The sequence below is a fragment of the Hypanus sabinus genome, chromosome 9 (assembly GCF_030144855.1).
Source record: "Hypanus sabinus isolate sHypSab1 chromosome 9, sHypSab1.hap1, whole genome shotgun sequence".
Lineage (NCBI taxonomy): Eukaryota > Metazoa > Chordata > Chondrichthyes > Myliobatiformes > Dasyatidae > Hypanus > Hypanus sabinus.
In genome coordinates, this window is record NC_082714.1 from 31,968,731 (window position 1) to 31,983,541 (window position 14,811).

General features: G+C 39.8%; 1 protein-coding gene and 1 long non-coding RNA gene across 2 annotated transcripts in view; both read right to left on the minus strand.

Annotated features, from left to right (window-relative positions):
- abat (4-aminobutyrate aminotransferase) overlaps window positions 1-14,811 on the minus strand; it is a 184,017-nt gene that overhangs the window by 50,826 nt on the left and 118,380 nt on the right. The window lies entirely within an intron of this gene.
- LOC132399248 (uncharacterized) lies at window positions 5,212-13,680 on the minus strand. Its single transcript, XR_009513918.1, has 2 exons — window positions 13,558-13,680; window positions 5,212-7,905 (listed from the first exon to the last, which is right to left on the minus strand). It is a non-coding gene; the product is annotated as an uncharacterized LOC132399248 (long non-coding RNA).

The window sequence follows — 14,811 nt, forward strand, 5'->3', positions numbered from 1 at the left end:
CTCAGGGGATGACCAGAGTGGGCTGGTTGAGGGATTGCATCATCCCAACCTGATTGGCATCTGAGACCCCGTGAGTAAGGATAAAAGAGGGTCTGGGGAACAACTCCTTTAGACGCACTAGGAGAAACGCTGGAAATCCAGTGACAGCGTTTTATAGCAAAAGCCGGTGGGGCCCATGTGCTTCCTTCCCTTGCCTGGGATTGGCAGCCTCAGCATGGAAGAACGGCTTAGCTAAAGGAGAGGCCACAAGTGAACGGCCACACTAACGAGACTCCGACGGATTGAAATCATAAAAGGAATTGGCAAGTTTTCTCCAAAATCTCTCTCTTTCTCCAACCAAAGGCTGCAGCCTGCATGAACTGAGTGACTTTTATATTTCCATCGGACAATAACATTATCCCCTAGACAACGATAGAGCTTATTTCTTATTATTATTATACCCGCACTTTTAGATTTAGTATTGACGATGTATATTATCTATATATTTGCATTGACATTATTTTTGTGTATTTTTGCTAATATATACTGTTAAAAATAGTACCATCAGACTTCAACGGACCTCTCTATCTTTGCTGGTAAGTGACCCAGTTACGGGGTTCGTAACACCACAAGCTGAAAAAAAGTATAAGTCATCCACAGCTTGTGGCGGAGATCCATTACCGAGAACTGCTTGCAATATAAACTGCTTGTAAGTTGGATATGTGTCCATTAAATGCGATTCCACATGACAGAAGCTGTCTGCAGGCCCACGGCAGCCAATACATCCATATCACTGGCCATTTAAACATTTGTTTGGATGCAGCGGCCATACATAATTTCAGATATTCATAAGTTGGGGAAGACTATATTATCTATTCCTCTTTGAAACATCTTGCAGATGCACAACTAAATTTGCTGATACAGAGGTAAAAGAGATAACATTATGTTTTTATGTTTTGTCGCAGTGATATATACTGCAATTCAGGAACAATCTACATACATTATTAATAGACCCATGTAGTGCGGCACTACTATTCCATTTATGACTCCCTTAAAAATTGTTTTCTTTATAGTGTGATGGACATTCGTTGTCCTGGGTGGAACGATCTCATGTTTGCAATGCTTGCTTTCTTAACACAAGCAGCTGCCACTTGTAATATCAAAAACAGATACAAGTGAATCTCCAACTAACAGCTGTTTTAGCTTCTGATTGTAAATGAGTTATGCTTCAGTTCTGAAAACGTAAATTGAAAGCAGTAATCAGCTTGAAGTTGAAACAAATACTGTCTATGGAACAGCTTTGCAAACAAGCTCTGCATTCTGCAGATGCTCTGTCTGTGAAACTTAGATGTTAGCTAACTACTACTGTTCAAGATGTCAATGTAAGACAATGAGTTGTTTAATTTGGGTTGTTTCAAATAGGGAAGCTGACTCTAAAGTTGCTTAGTTCAAGGAAGCTTGCAGACCAGAGGGATAATATCATTTAGTGTATCAATTACTGATGTGTTTAAAATTAAAAGGTTTTGTATTCAAGGAAGCATTTACAGCATTAATTGTGAACATTAGGCTGAGGTCTCTGTCTCTAAAGAGGCTTTTTAGACCACTTGTGTTAAAAAGATATGCGAGGGAGTATCATTTGTGTGTGGACACCCAAGTGGGAGAAAAAAGGTACAAATATAGAGAATAGTTTAGGCTTATTAGGAATGGTGAAAGGAACATCAGGAAGAAACATGAAAGAAACACAAGCGAACTAGAATCCATTCCCCCAACTTCAGTTTTTGTGATAGACAACTTGTCTGTGTGCATCGTGGTATGTCTTTTTAATTTATAGGGATTGTACCTGTGTTTTGGAAGTCCTTTGTTCTTGCATCTTAGAAATGTTTTGTGCTTTATGTTTAGGAAATGGTTTGTGTTTTCAAATTAGTTTGTGATTCAGAAATGCTTAAGATAGAAATCCTCTGTGAGTTTTTAATGCACTTTAAGAGTGATGGTTGGATTTAAACGTTTATTGCTGAAAATAAATGAACTGTATTTTTAACTACTTTGGTAGCTGAAAAGAACTGTGTTTTTAACTACTTTCCTTGGTAGGAAGAGGGGTCCCACCACTTAAATTGTGGGAGCAACACACACAAAATGCTGGTGGAATACAGCAGGCCAGGCAGCATCTATAGGAAGAAGCAATGTCAATGTTTTGGGCCGAGACCCTTTGTCAGGAATAACTGAAATAAAAGATAGTAAGAGATTTGAAAGTAGGAGAGGGAGGGGGAAATCTGAAATGATAGGAGAAGACCAGAGGCGGTGGGGTGAAGCCAAGAGCTGGAAAGGTGATTGGCAAAAGGGATATTTAAATAGTGGGTATTGGCAACTAAACTTACCATGGAGAATAAACAGGGAAGTAAACCAGTCTTTGAAGATTGGGTGGTTACAGTATGATCTCCCTTTAATGAGGGTAGTGTGGTTATTTATACCTGAAAGGGTTTAAGGACTTTGCTTGAGTTTAGAACTTTGTGGTCAACAAACTCAATACCATCATAATAGCATGTACTAAGTTTCTGTTTTTTTTCTTCATCCATCAGGTGTCAGCCTCTCCTCTGTATCACTGGTGAATGAGGCTGAACTATCTCGACTCCACTCTCCAGAACCCAATTTCACCCTTCTAGCTTTTAAAATATCCCAAAGAGAACTTTTCAAAGGAGATTCTCATATTTTCTATTCCACTGGAGCGTCTTTTCCCTTCCCACTAAGGGACATTGGGGAATTTGTTAAACCTAACATCAGCTTTGAGTTAGCTATCTATCTAAATCAAATCAAATGCAGCCAGACAAGCACGCCGTCACACTGTCTGACGCATCCACATTAAGAAAATGAGTAAGATTCGAATAAGATTTTGATGTGTAAGCAACTAATTATCAAAACACAGGGTGAAGATAACCCACAGAAGGTTGTGAACTCAACCAGCTCCTTTGTGGGCACTATCCTCCCCACCATCAAGGACAAGTTCAAAACGTGGTGCCTTAGGGAGGCTGCATCCATCATTAAGGGCCCTCACTATCTTCACATTACTACCACCAGCGAGAAAGTGCAGGAGCCTGAATGCACACACTCAACATTTTATAAACATCTTCTTTTTCTCTGCCACCAGACTTCATGAACCCGTAAACACTACCCCACTACCTTGCTCTCTTATTGCACTGTCAACTTATTGATTTAATTATAAACATCCAGTAAGACTTTTCATGGTACATGTTAGTTTGGCAGTTTTTAATAAACTTGGCAGAGGACTAAATAGAAAAGGCTTCTACTCATGTTGGCAAAATGGAAGCTTCTGTGGGGAACAATTCTGCATAAGTGAAGAATTATTAGAAATAAAAGCTCAAGTACTGTGCAAAAGTCTTAGGCACATGTATATAGCTAGGGTGCCTAATACTTTTGTGTAGTACTGTAGTAATTTTATGTAGTGGGGTAGAGTTTATGGGTTCAAGAAATCTGACAGCAGAGTACTGTAGTAATTTTATGTGTAAAGCAGTGTCTGATTGGCAGGAGGCAAAGAGTGGGAATAAAGGGAGCCTTTTCCGGCTGGTTACTGGTGACTAGCAATGTTCCACAGGGATCTGTGTTTTTACATTATAGGTCAATTATTTGGACAATGGAATTGATGGCTTTGTTGCAAAGTTTGCAGACACTATGAAGATAGGTGGAGTGGCAGGTAATTTTGAGGAAGTAGAGAGGCTACTGAAGGACTTAGACTGTTTGGGAAAATGGGCAAAGAAATGGCAGATGGAATACACTGTGGAAGTGTATGGTCATGCACTTTGGTTGAAGAAATGAAAGGGTTGACTATTTTCTAAGTGGAGATAAAATATAAAAAGCTGAGGCGCAAAGGGACTTGGGAGTCTTTGTGCAGGATTGCCTAAAAGTTAATTTGCAGGTTGAATTTGTGGTGAGGAAGGCAAATGCAATGTCACCATTCGTTTCAAAAGGACTAGAATATAAAAGCAAGGATGTAATTTTTGGGCGTTATAAAGCACTGGTGAGGCCTCACTTGGAGTATTGTGAGCAGTTTTGGGCCTCTTACCTTGGAAAGGATGTACTGAAATTGAGGAGGGTTCAAAGGAGGGTCATGAAAATGATTCCAGGATTGAATGGCTTGTCATTTGAAAAGTGTTTGATGGCTCTGGGGCTGTATTTGCTGGAATTAGAAGAATGAGGGGTGACCATATTGAAACCTATCAAATGGTGAAAGGCCTTGATAGTGTGGATGTGGAGAGGATAATTCCTATGGTGGGAGAGTCTAAGACCAGATGATACAGTCTCAGAACAGAGGGGCGTCCTTTTAGAATGATGGTGAGGAGGTATTTCTTTATCCAGAGAGTGATGAATCTGTGGAATTCTTTGCCACAGGCAGCTGTGGAGGCCGTCATTATGTATATTTAAGGCACAAGTTCACAGATTTTTGATTGGTCAGAGTATGAATGGAGAAGGGGAGAAGGCAGGATTTTGGGGCTGAGAGAAAAATTGGATCAGTCATGATGAAATGGCAGAACAGACCCGATGGGCCAAATGGCCTAATTCCACTCCTATGTCTTATAGGAGATAAGATATACTGCGTTTTTGTACTGCTGTCACAAAAAAAAAACAAAATGAATTTCTTGACAGATATGAGTGATGATACACCTGATTCTGTTATGGGTCTCTATCTGGACTGAGAGTGGGAAGGGGGAGAATCATGGTTGGTAAAAGGGGAAGAGAGAGGGGTGGGAGTGGGAAGCACCAGTGAGACATTTTGTAATAATCAATAAACCAATGATTTGGAATCACATGACCTTGCTTGGTGTCTCAAGGCTGTGTGTGTCTGCACCCACGCCACTCCCTACCCTTGGCACTCCTCCTCTGCCTCCTGTCCCACATCTCTTCACAGTGCTCCAGCCTTGCCATTCCTGCCATCCTTTGCTCCTGCCATATTTACAAACTCACTCTTCGCTCCACGTTGGGGAATACAGCAAAAGTCTTCAGCACCCTAGCTATATATACAGGTATATAATGAAGATTTTGCACAGTACTCTGGAAGGAAAGGTGAAAATGAAAGGGACTTCCACACAGGAGGATGTAGACAATGAAGGCTCTGCTTTCACTAGTTTCAAGAATGGGGTTTAGTGGAGAGAAATAGTGGGGAAGTCGCTGATAATGAGAATGGGTGGAAGAATTAAGAGTAAGAGGGAGAATGAATGGGGGTTATTGTAGGAATGGAAAAGGTTGCAATGACTTTATAATGCTTTGTACAATACTTGGACAGGTAATACTGGAGAAGCATAAATAAACAACCTTAGTGAAAGAGAGTATTTAAAGTCTGGAAAACTCATGGTTGAACAAACTCTTAAGGTTGCAAGTGGTACCTTACAGCATCCGGCAGTGATATGATGAGGAACAGAATCAACTGAAAGAGCCAAAATCATTGGCTTTAATCTTTCCCCAAAATGCCATAAACAGATTTATGGTGGTACGTAATAAACAAATAAACTCTGGTCAAGCAGTATCAGAATTAAGAGGCATAAACCTACAGAATACTGAAATTTCAGGAGGATTTATCATGTATATTTTGCAAAAATGTATTGCTGCCATGCTTCTGTAAACAAAAACACTGAAGGGACAATATTTCTCTGGTATCACTTATCAACGCAATATGATCCTCTATTTCAATTTTATATCTGGTAAAATGTCAAGAGAAATTAGGAAATTATTGGTTAACAACTATTGCTACCTTAAAACTCTAGAAGTATTACTTCATTAATCTTTAGCTGTCTTAAAGCTTTCCCTGTGCATAATTAACACACTGGCTTTTACTTGTTTAACTATTAGTACCAGTTGTGCCCCTTTGTGCTTGGGTATGGTTTTAGTGATATTCACTATCCTCCAGTCCATTTTCCAAGTCAGTATTCTTCTTGGAAAAGATAGTCTACTGATTCTTTTCTTTGGCCACTGCTTAGTACTGGAATGGCCAACTATTTTCAACTTGGTACAGACTGAGCAAAAAGTATGTTTAAATGCATGGTTTAAATGCTCTGGGTGATGAGGAACAAAATTTATTTGTGATGGGACAAGATATGAATGTATATTAAATATTTAGTAAATAATTTTCTCAATTATGCTGGTACTGTACTAGTTAATGGCAGTTTAAAAGTCTCAATAACTTAGTTATTATATCCAAAATTTTCTGATAATTTACAATTCTTAAAATGCAGAAAATAATCAAATAAATGTCACTGGCGGCCCTTAAGCAGAACCACATGGCTATTTACTATTCTTTTGATATTGATCCTTTCATTCCTCACCAGCTTACTTGAATTCTAGCTTCTATTGCACTGCATGGACCTCCATTAGTTTCCTGTCACCATTGATAAATATCTCGAGAATATAAATGAACCCAGCAGTAAAACTGTACAGCAGATCCAGTTCCTGTGATAAACTCCAGTTTAATCAATGGACCAGAACTCTCTGAACTGCAGAGATAACAACAGTGATTAGCCACCTGAGCATTTAATTATGTAATACATTAGCAGCCCACACTGCTGAAAATATGTTGGCTTGTGGGAATGCTTACAAATGCTCTGGCAATTTGAACATCCACATTTCTTTCACACTTGGCAGCAGAAATACGAGTGTCTAAGTCAGCTGCTATTTTACCACACGATATTTCAAAAATTCATTGAAAATTTATGACACAGGAAGCCATACAGCCCATTGTTTCTGTGAAAAAAAGAGTTGCCAATCTAATCCTACCTTTCAGCACCACATCCTTAGTTCTGCAGCTCACTGCCCTTCACAGATACATCGAAGTATGCATTATTATAATGAGTGTTCCTGTCTCTAGCATACTATCTGGCAGTAAACTCCAAACCTCTATCACCCTCCTGGTGAAAACATTTTCTTCAACTTCTCTCTAATCCTTCTACCTATTCTCTTAAATTTACGTCCACTAATTATTGACTCCTCTGCCTAAGAAAATTAGTCTAGGCCCTTCAGGGTTTATATCGTGTAATTAAGTCTCTCCTAGGTTACCGGTAAGATGGTTATGTGCTCAGATTCAGCAGCCACTCTGGATCCAATCAAAGATGCCTTTGTTCATCTTGTATGTCCTTTTTATGATGGTAAGTCGCGGCTGGATATTAAGAAGGTCAAGTACTGAAGGACTATCCCATCAGCGAGTTGCTTGAAAGCGATGGAGCAGGTCTTAACTGTGTACTGTTGTTGTGTCATCACCTGGGTTTGTTGTGTACCATTGTGTTGAGAAGGTGCGAGTGATTGTCTTGAACAAATTTATTCTGATCGTAAGACCCTGCTGGATATTGGTGACGTAGAATACTGCAAGTCCTGTTAAAGTATTCAGTCCTGTTGCAGTATATAGTCATTTGTTGAAATACAGTACAATTTATACAAACAATTAATTCTAATCATCTACATAACTTGAGACACCGAGGCAGTGCTCCCCTCTGGTGTTCACTCGGAGCTGCCCTCCAGTGTTCACTCGAAGCTGCCCTCCGGTGTTCACTCAAAACTGCCCTCCAGTGTTCACTCGGAGCTGCCCTCCAGTGTTCACTCGAAGCTGCCCTCCAGTGTTCACTCGAAACTGCCCTCTGGTGTTCACTTGAAGCTGCCCTCTGGTGTTCACTTGGTGGAAGAACGTCTATGCTACTCAGAGACTTGGGTATATATATTCCACAGCGAAAGTCCCCCGAAATCCGATGCCTTCTCATTGTTCTTTATTTTATCTCCACTTTATCCAGTTTTACCCTGCAACTACAATTTTCCAGTCCTGATGACATCTTTACAACCCTCCTCTTCACACATTCCAGTGCAGATGCAATTTTCTGAATTCAGTTTCAGTTCTTTCCCAGACATTATTTTATATCTGTACCAGGGAGCTTCGTGCTGATGGAAGAGCACAGTGATAATACTGTTACATCAACAATCAGTATGTTGCAATGCATTAAGAAAAGATTAAAAACAGAACCATTTTGCATTCTCCAATAAAAAGAATATAACCCAAAAACAAAATCTTGGCAATTCTTCCCTCCATTTCCAGACTACCCTATGCTTAAATGTTTTCTGGCATTGCATCATTCTGGATGTCAGCCTTGGCATAACATTTTAGGCTCTCTACATTGCTGGGAGGATTGTAGTAAACTGTTACTAACACAGTATTGTGCAAGTATTTCAGCTAAAGCTACATTAGAAATCAACAAAGCAAAATGAAAAGGCTGTGGCTGGATGGATTTTGGGCAGCTTCCCATTCTATTACAGTCGAAAGGCAGAAGGAGACATGACTGGACAATCTATGCCAAATGTAATTGGGTGAAAGGTTCAATTAAAATGTTTGTGCTGCTAAAATACAATATGTTCTTTTTATTCAATCATAAACACTACAAGAGAAATTCAAATGAATATTTTTTGACCTTCAATGTTAACTTTGTTAATGTTAACTTTCCAAGGTATCAAATATTTTGCAGCAATATGATGAGCCAAAGGCTCATAAATTTGGAGTGCAAGGAAAAGGAAAAAGCCACTTGGGAATGCATTTCACTGCATCTCATACATGTGACAATTAATAATAAACAATCCACAATGTAGACATGTTGCTGTTAGGCATCTCAGTTTCATTCACTTTATAATTCTTGATATTCTTACTGTTTTAGTCTTGAAACCTTTAAATATCTTCACATCCTTGGGCTTTTGTGGCTGAATCTCCTATCTTTATCTGATGATTTCTTCCAGCAGAGAAACGTTCTCTAAGACAATCCTACCATGTCTACCACTATATTTCAGGTCACCAATCTTCTATATACAGTTATGTTGACAATTGGAATTAATTGTTTGTATAAATTGTACTGTATTTCAACAATAGACTGTATATACCCTTAATTTTCCTTTATTGGCTCCTACCAATAAAGGAACAAAAAAAAATAGGGCAATGAGACCACACTATAATTCAACATCTTGAATTATCTCCCACTTCAGTCAACTCTTGTGTTATCTCCATAACCCTTAATTATTTTTCTCTCCAAAGATTGATCAGTTTATCATATGCTCAGCTACTGAGCATTAACAGCTCTTCAGGACATTAAGTTCCAAAGATTTGCAACCACTTGAGTGAAGAGATCTCTTATGTCATATTGTATGGTGAACCTTGTTCTAAGATTAGGATTCCTAATTTTAATCCCATTAGGTACGTGAAATATCTTTTGGATCCAAAGTGTATGACCCCTCATTTCTCCACATAGAATTCAATTTGTCATAGTTTTGCCTATAGCTTTGCACTCTGCTAGTGCTTTCAACTTCTTGTTAGCAGCTGACTTTGCTAACTTGAGGCAAATTCATACTGGTTGTTTGGAAATTGGGAGGAAACTTCCTGTTCGGATTGATTTTACCGGCAGCTGGTAGTTCTGTATGTGGTCTGCATGTTGCTGAGCTTGCCTCAGAATTCCATGAACTGGAGGACACATGCCAGCACATTTGACTTACTGTTTCACTGCTGGACTCTGGCCCTGTGGATCAGCACTAACATGCTGTAGAGTAAAGCACTTTTTAACCAGCCCCTCCACTTTCCACCAGAGGTGATTTGCACCAAGAACTACAACCCTATCTGTTTCAATGCTGTCACTGTCCCCTTGAGAAACAGTTTACATATTTCTCTATTATTTTACTTTTTTATAAATATTTAAAAATATATTTAATTATTTGAGTCTACTTTGAACAATTTTTAAAGGTCTTGGATAATCAGAAATTTATGACACTAATGGGCTTTCAAAGACATTGAAGATTTTGCTGGTGGCAGGCCATTACATATAGTGCCTAAGAGTTGTTTGAAGACTGTCTGATATGTAACATTGGTTCAGCCAGCCCCCTTCATTCATAATAAGTTAATGCAATTAAGTGGACATTCATGGGCAACATTTTCAGGAGGCAGACTAAATCCAGGGCAATTGAGCTCATTTTAGTGAAAGAGATTATTAGTCAATTAGCCATCTCCTATAGTGACTATGGTATTCACAATTTGAATTTCAACTCAGTGTAAATAACATCCTCACTTCTGGGTTCATCGCCTTTGAGTGGACACTTATCAGCTCGATAGTGGAATAAAATCACCCTTCTGGGATAGAAGGATGAAGAATCAAGCTCCATTTTAATGCCCAGAACACACAGTATAGTTTTTTAACTGCAAGCTATCAGTTAGAGATTTCTGAATTTTCCCTAAATCCTTGTTTGGAAAAAAAAACTCTTGACATCCTCATGCAGTTTTCCGACTTGAATACTGCTGCAACACAACTGATGTTTCTCGGTTTTCACTGTCAGTGTGATTCCTGTTTTAATTCTTCCCACCTTTTACACGGAAACCTCACTTTCAACCAAAGGAACAGGAAGACACAACATAGAACATAGAATAGTACAGCACATTACAGGCCCTTCGGCCCACAATGTTGTGCTGACCCTCAAACCCTGCCTCCTATATAACCCCCCACCTTAAATTCCTCCATATACCTGTCTAGCAGTCTCTTAAACTTCACTAGTGTGTCTGCCTCTACCACTGACTCAGGCAGTGCATTCCACGCACCAACCACTCTCTGAGTGAAAAACCTTCCTCTAATATCCCCCTTGAACTTCCCTCCCCTTAACTTAAACCCATGTCTTCTTGTACTGAGCAGTGTTGCCCTGGGGAAGAGGCACTGGCTGTCCACTCTGTCTATTCCTCTTAATATCTTGTACACCTTGATCATGTCTCTTCTCATCCTCCTTCTCTCCAAAGAGTAAAGCCCTAGCTCCCTCAATCTCTGATCACAATCCATACTCTCTAAACCAGACAGCATCCTGGTAAATCTCCTCTGTACCCTTTCCAATGCTTCCACATTCTTCCTATAATGAGGCGACCAGAACTGGACACAGTACTCCAAGTGTGGCCTAACCAGAGTTTTATAGAGTTGCATCATTACATCGCGTCTCTTAAACTCCATCCCTCGACTTATGAAAGCTAACACCCCATAAGCTTTCTTAACTACCCTATCTACCTGTGAGGCAACTTTCAGGGATCCTTGGAGACACTACCAAGTATCCAGCCATTTACTTTGTACTCTGCCTTGGAGTTTGTCCTTCCAAAGTGTACCACCTCACACTTCTCCGGGTTGAACTCCATGTGCCACTTCTCAGACCACTTCTGCATCCTATCAATGTCTCACTGCAATCTTTGACAATCTTCTGCACTATCTACAACACCACCAACCTTTGTGTCATCTGCAAACTTGCCAACCCACCCTTCTACCCCCACATCCAGGTCATTAATAAAAATCACGAAAAGTAGAGGTCCCAGAACAGATCCTTGTGGGACACCACTAGTCACAACCCTCCAATCTGAATGTACTCCCTCCACCACAACCCTCTGCCTTCTGCAGGCAAACCAATTCTGAATCCACCTGGCCAAACTTCCCTGGATCCCATGCCTTCTGACTTTCTGAATAAGCCTACTATGTGGAACCTTGTCAAATGTCTTACTAAAATCCATGTAGATCACATCCACTGCACTACCCTCATCTATGTGCCTGGTCACCTCCTGAAAGAACTCTATCTGGCTTGTTAGGCATGACCTGCCCTTCACAAAGCCATGCTGACTGTCCCTGATCAGACCATGATTCTCTAAATGCCCAAAGATCCTATCTCTAAGAATCTTTTCCAACAGCTTTCCCACCACAGACTTAAGGCTCACTGGTCTATAATTACCCAGACTATCCCTACTACCTTTTTTGAACAAGGGGACAACATTCACCTCCCTCCAATCCTCTGATACCATTCCTGTGGACACTGAGGACATAAAGATCCTAGCCAGAGGCTCAGCAATCTCTTCCCTCGCCTCATGGAGCAGCCTGGGAAATATTCCATCAGGCCCCGGGGACTTATCCATCTTAATATATTTTAACAATTCCAACACCTCCTCTCCCTTAATATCAACATGCTCCAGAACATCAACCTCACTCATATTGTCCTCAGCGTCATCAGGTTCCCTCTCATTGGCGAATACCGAAGAGAAGTATTCATTGAGGACCTCGCTCACTTCCACAGCCTCCAGGCACATCTTCCCACTTTTATCTCTAATCAGTCCTACCTTCACTCCTGTCATCCTTTTGTTCTTCACATAATTGAAGAATGCCTTGGGGTTTTCCTTTACCCTACTTGCCAAGGCCTTCTCATACCCCCTTCTTGGCTCTTCTCAGCCCCTTCTTAAGCGCCTTTCTTGCTACCTTATATTCCTCAATAGACCCATCTGATCCTTGCTTCCTAAACCTCATGTATGCTGCCTTCTTCCACCTAACTAGATTCTCCACTTCACTTGTCACCCATGGTTCTTTCATCCTACCATTCTTTACCTTCCTCACCAAGACAAATTTATCCCTAACATCCTGCAAAAAATCCTTAAACATCAACCACATGTCCATAGTACCTTTTCCTGCAAAAACATCATCCCAATTCACACCCGCAAGTTCCAGCCTTATAGCCTCATAATTTGCCATTCCCCAATTAAAAATTTTCCTGTCCTCTCTGATTCTATCCTTTTCCATGATAATGCTAAATGCCAGGGAGTGGTGATCACTGTCCCCCAGATGCTCACCCACTGACAGATCTGTGACCTGACCCAGTTCGTTACCTAATACTAGATCTAGTATGGCATTCCCCCTAGTCGGCCTGTCAACATACTGTGTCAGGAATCCATCCTGGACACACTTAACAAACTCTGCCCCATCTAAACCCTTGGAACTAATCAAGTGCCAATCAATATTCGGGAAGTTAAAGTCACCCATGACAACAACCCTGTTATTTTGCCACCTTTCCAAAATCTGCCTCCCAATCTGCTCCTCGGTATCTCTGCTGCTACCAGGGGGCCTATAGAATACCCCCAGTAAGGTAACTGCTCCCTTCCTGTTCCTGACTTCTACCCATACTGTTTCAAAAGAGGATCCTGCTACATTATCCACCCTTTCTGCAGCTGTAATAGTATCCCTGACTAGTAATGCCACCCCTCCTCCCCTCCCTCCCTCTCTCTCCCTTTTAAAGCACTGAAATCCAGGAATATTGAGAATCCATTCCTGCCCTGGTGCCAGCCAAGTCTCCGTAATGGCCACTACATCATAATTCCATGAATGTATCCAAGCTGTCAGTTCTTCACCTTTGTTCCTGATGCTTCTTGCATTGAAGTACACACACTTTAGCCCTTCTATGTTACTACCTTTACACCCTTTATTCTGCCTCTTTTTCATCAAAGCCTCTCTATGTTACATCTGGCTTTACTCCATGCACTTCTTTCACTGCTCTATCGCTCTGGGTCCCACCCCCTTGCAAATTAGTTTAAACCCTCCCGAATCATGCTAGCAAACCTACCTGCAAGGATATTGCTCCCCATCGAGTTCAGGTACAACCCATCCAATCTGTGCATGTCCCACCTTCCCCAGAAGAGATCTCAATGATCCAAAAATCTAAAACCCTGCGCCCTGCTCCAACTCCTCAGTCACGCATTCAACTGCCATCTCCTCCAATTCTTACCATCACTATCACGTAGTACTGGCAGCAATCCTGAGAACGCCACCCTTGAGGTTCTGTTCTTCAGTCTTCTGCCTAGTTCCCAAAACTCACACTGCAGGACCTTATCCCTCTTCCTTTCTTTCTTTTTCAATCTTTTTATTGAGTTTCATATATATATAAAAGAAAAAACATAACATAATAATGAATAGGTTATAAATACAATAGACTTGAAATTGCATTAATAATAGGATAATAATATCCTATTAAACATCAACAAAAAAAGGTACATTAATCAATCAAGTCTATATAATTATATATGAAAAAAAACCAAAAATAATCGTCAAAAGAAAAGGAAAAAAATTTGAAAATATACAAAAGAGAATATATATTGAAAAAAAAACACTAAACTAAACTAACATGGGCAATAATAACAGTTTATAAGTATATGATAGTGTCAAAGAACTCCGGAACTCCATACCTGAACAAGATTAAGCAGAGAGAAGGTCTAAAAAAGGCCAAATTAATTCATATGAAAATGTCGAATGAACGGTCCCCAAGATTCTTCAAATTTAATTGATGAGTCAAAAATAGTGCTTCTAATTTTTTCCAAACTCAGATAAGAAATAGTTTGAGAAAACCACTGAGACGTGGTAGGAGGATTTACTTCTTTCCAGTTTTGTAATATAGACCTTCTGGCCATTAATGTTACAAAAGCAATCATTCGTCTGATTGGAGGGGAAAACTGATTACCATCCTCATTTGGTATACCAAAAATTGCAGTAATCAAGTGAGGTTGTAAATCGATATTCCAAATTGAGGAAATGGCAACAAATATGTCCTTCCAATAGTTATGTAAAGTGGGACATGACCAAAACATGTGGGTCAATGAAGCCACTTCTAAATGACATCTGTCACATTGAGGGTTAATATGAGAATAGAATCGAGCAAGCTTATCTTTAGACATATAAGCTCTATGTACAATTTTAAATTGTATTAAAGCATGTTTAGCACATATAGAAGAGGAATTAACCATCTGTAAAATTTTTTCCCATTTATCTGTTGATATATTGTATCGAAGTTCTTTTTCCCATTCTTGTTTAATTCTATCTGATATTTCTGGTTGTATCTTCATAATCATGTTATAAATAAAAGCTACTAATCCCTTCTGACAAGGATTAAAGGTGAAAATCAAATCTGAGAAATCCATTGAAGTTGAATTGGGAAAAGATGGTAGAACTTTATGTAAGGAATTTCTGATTTGTAAGTATCTAAAAA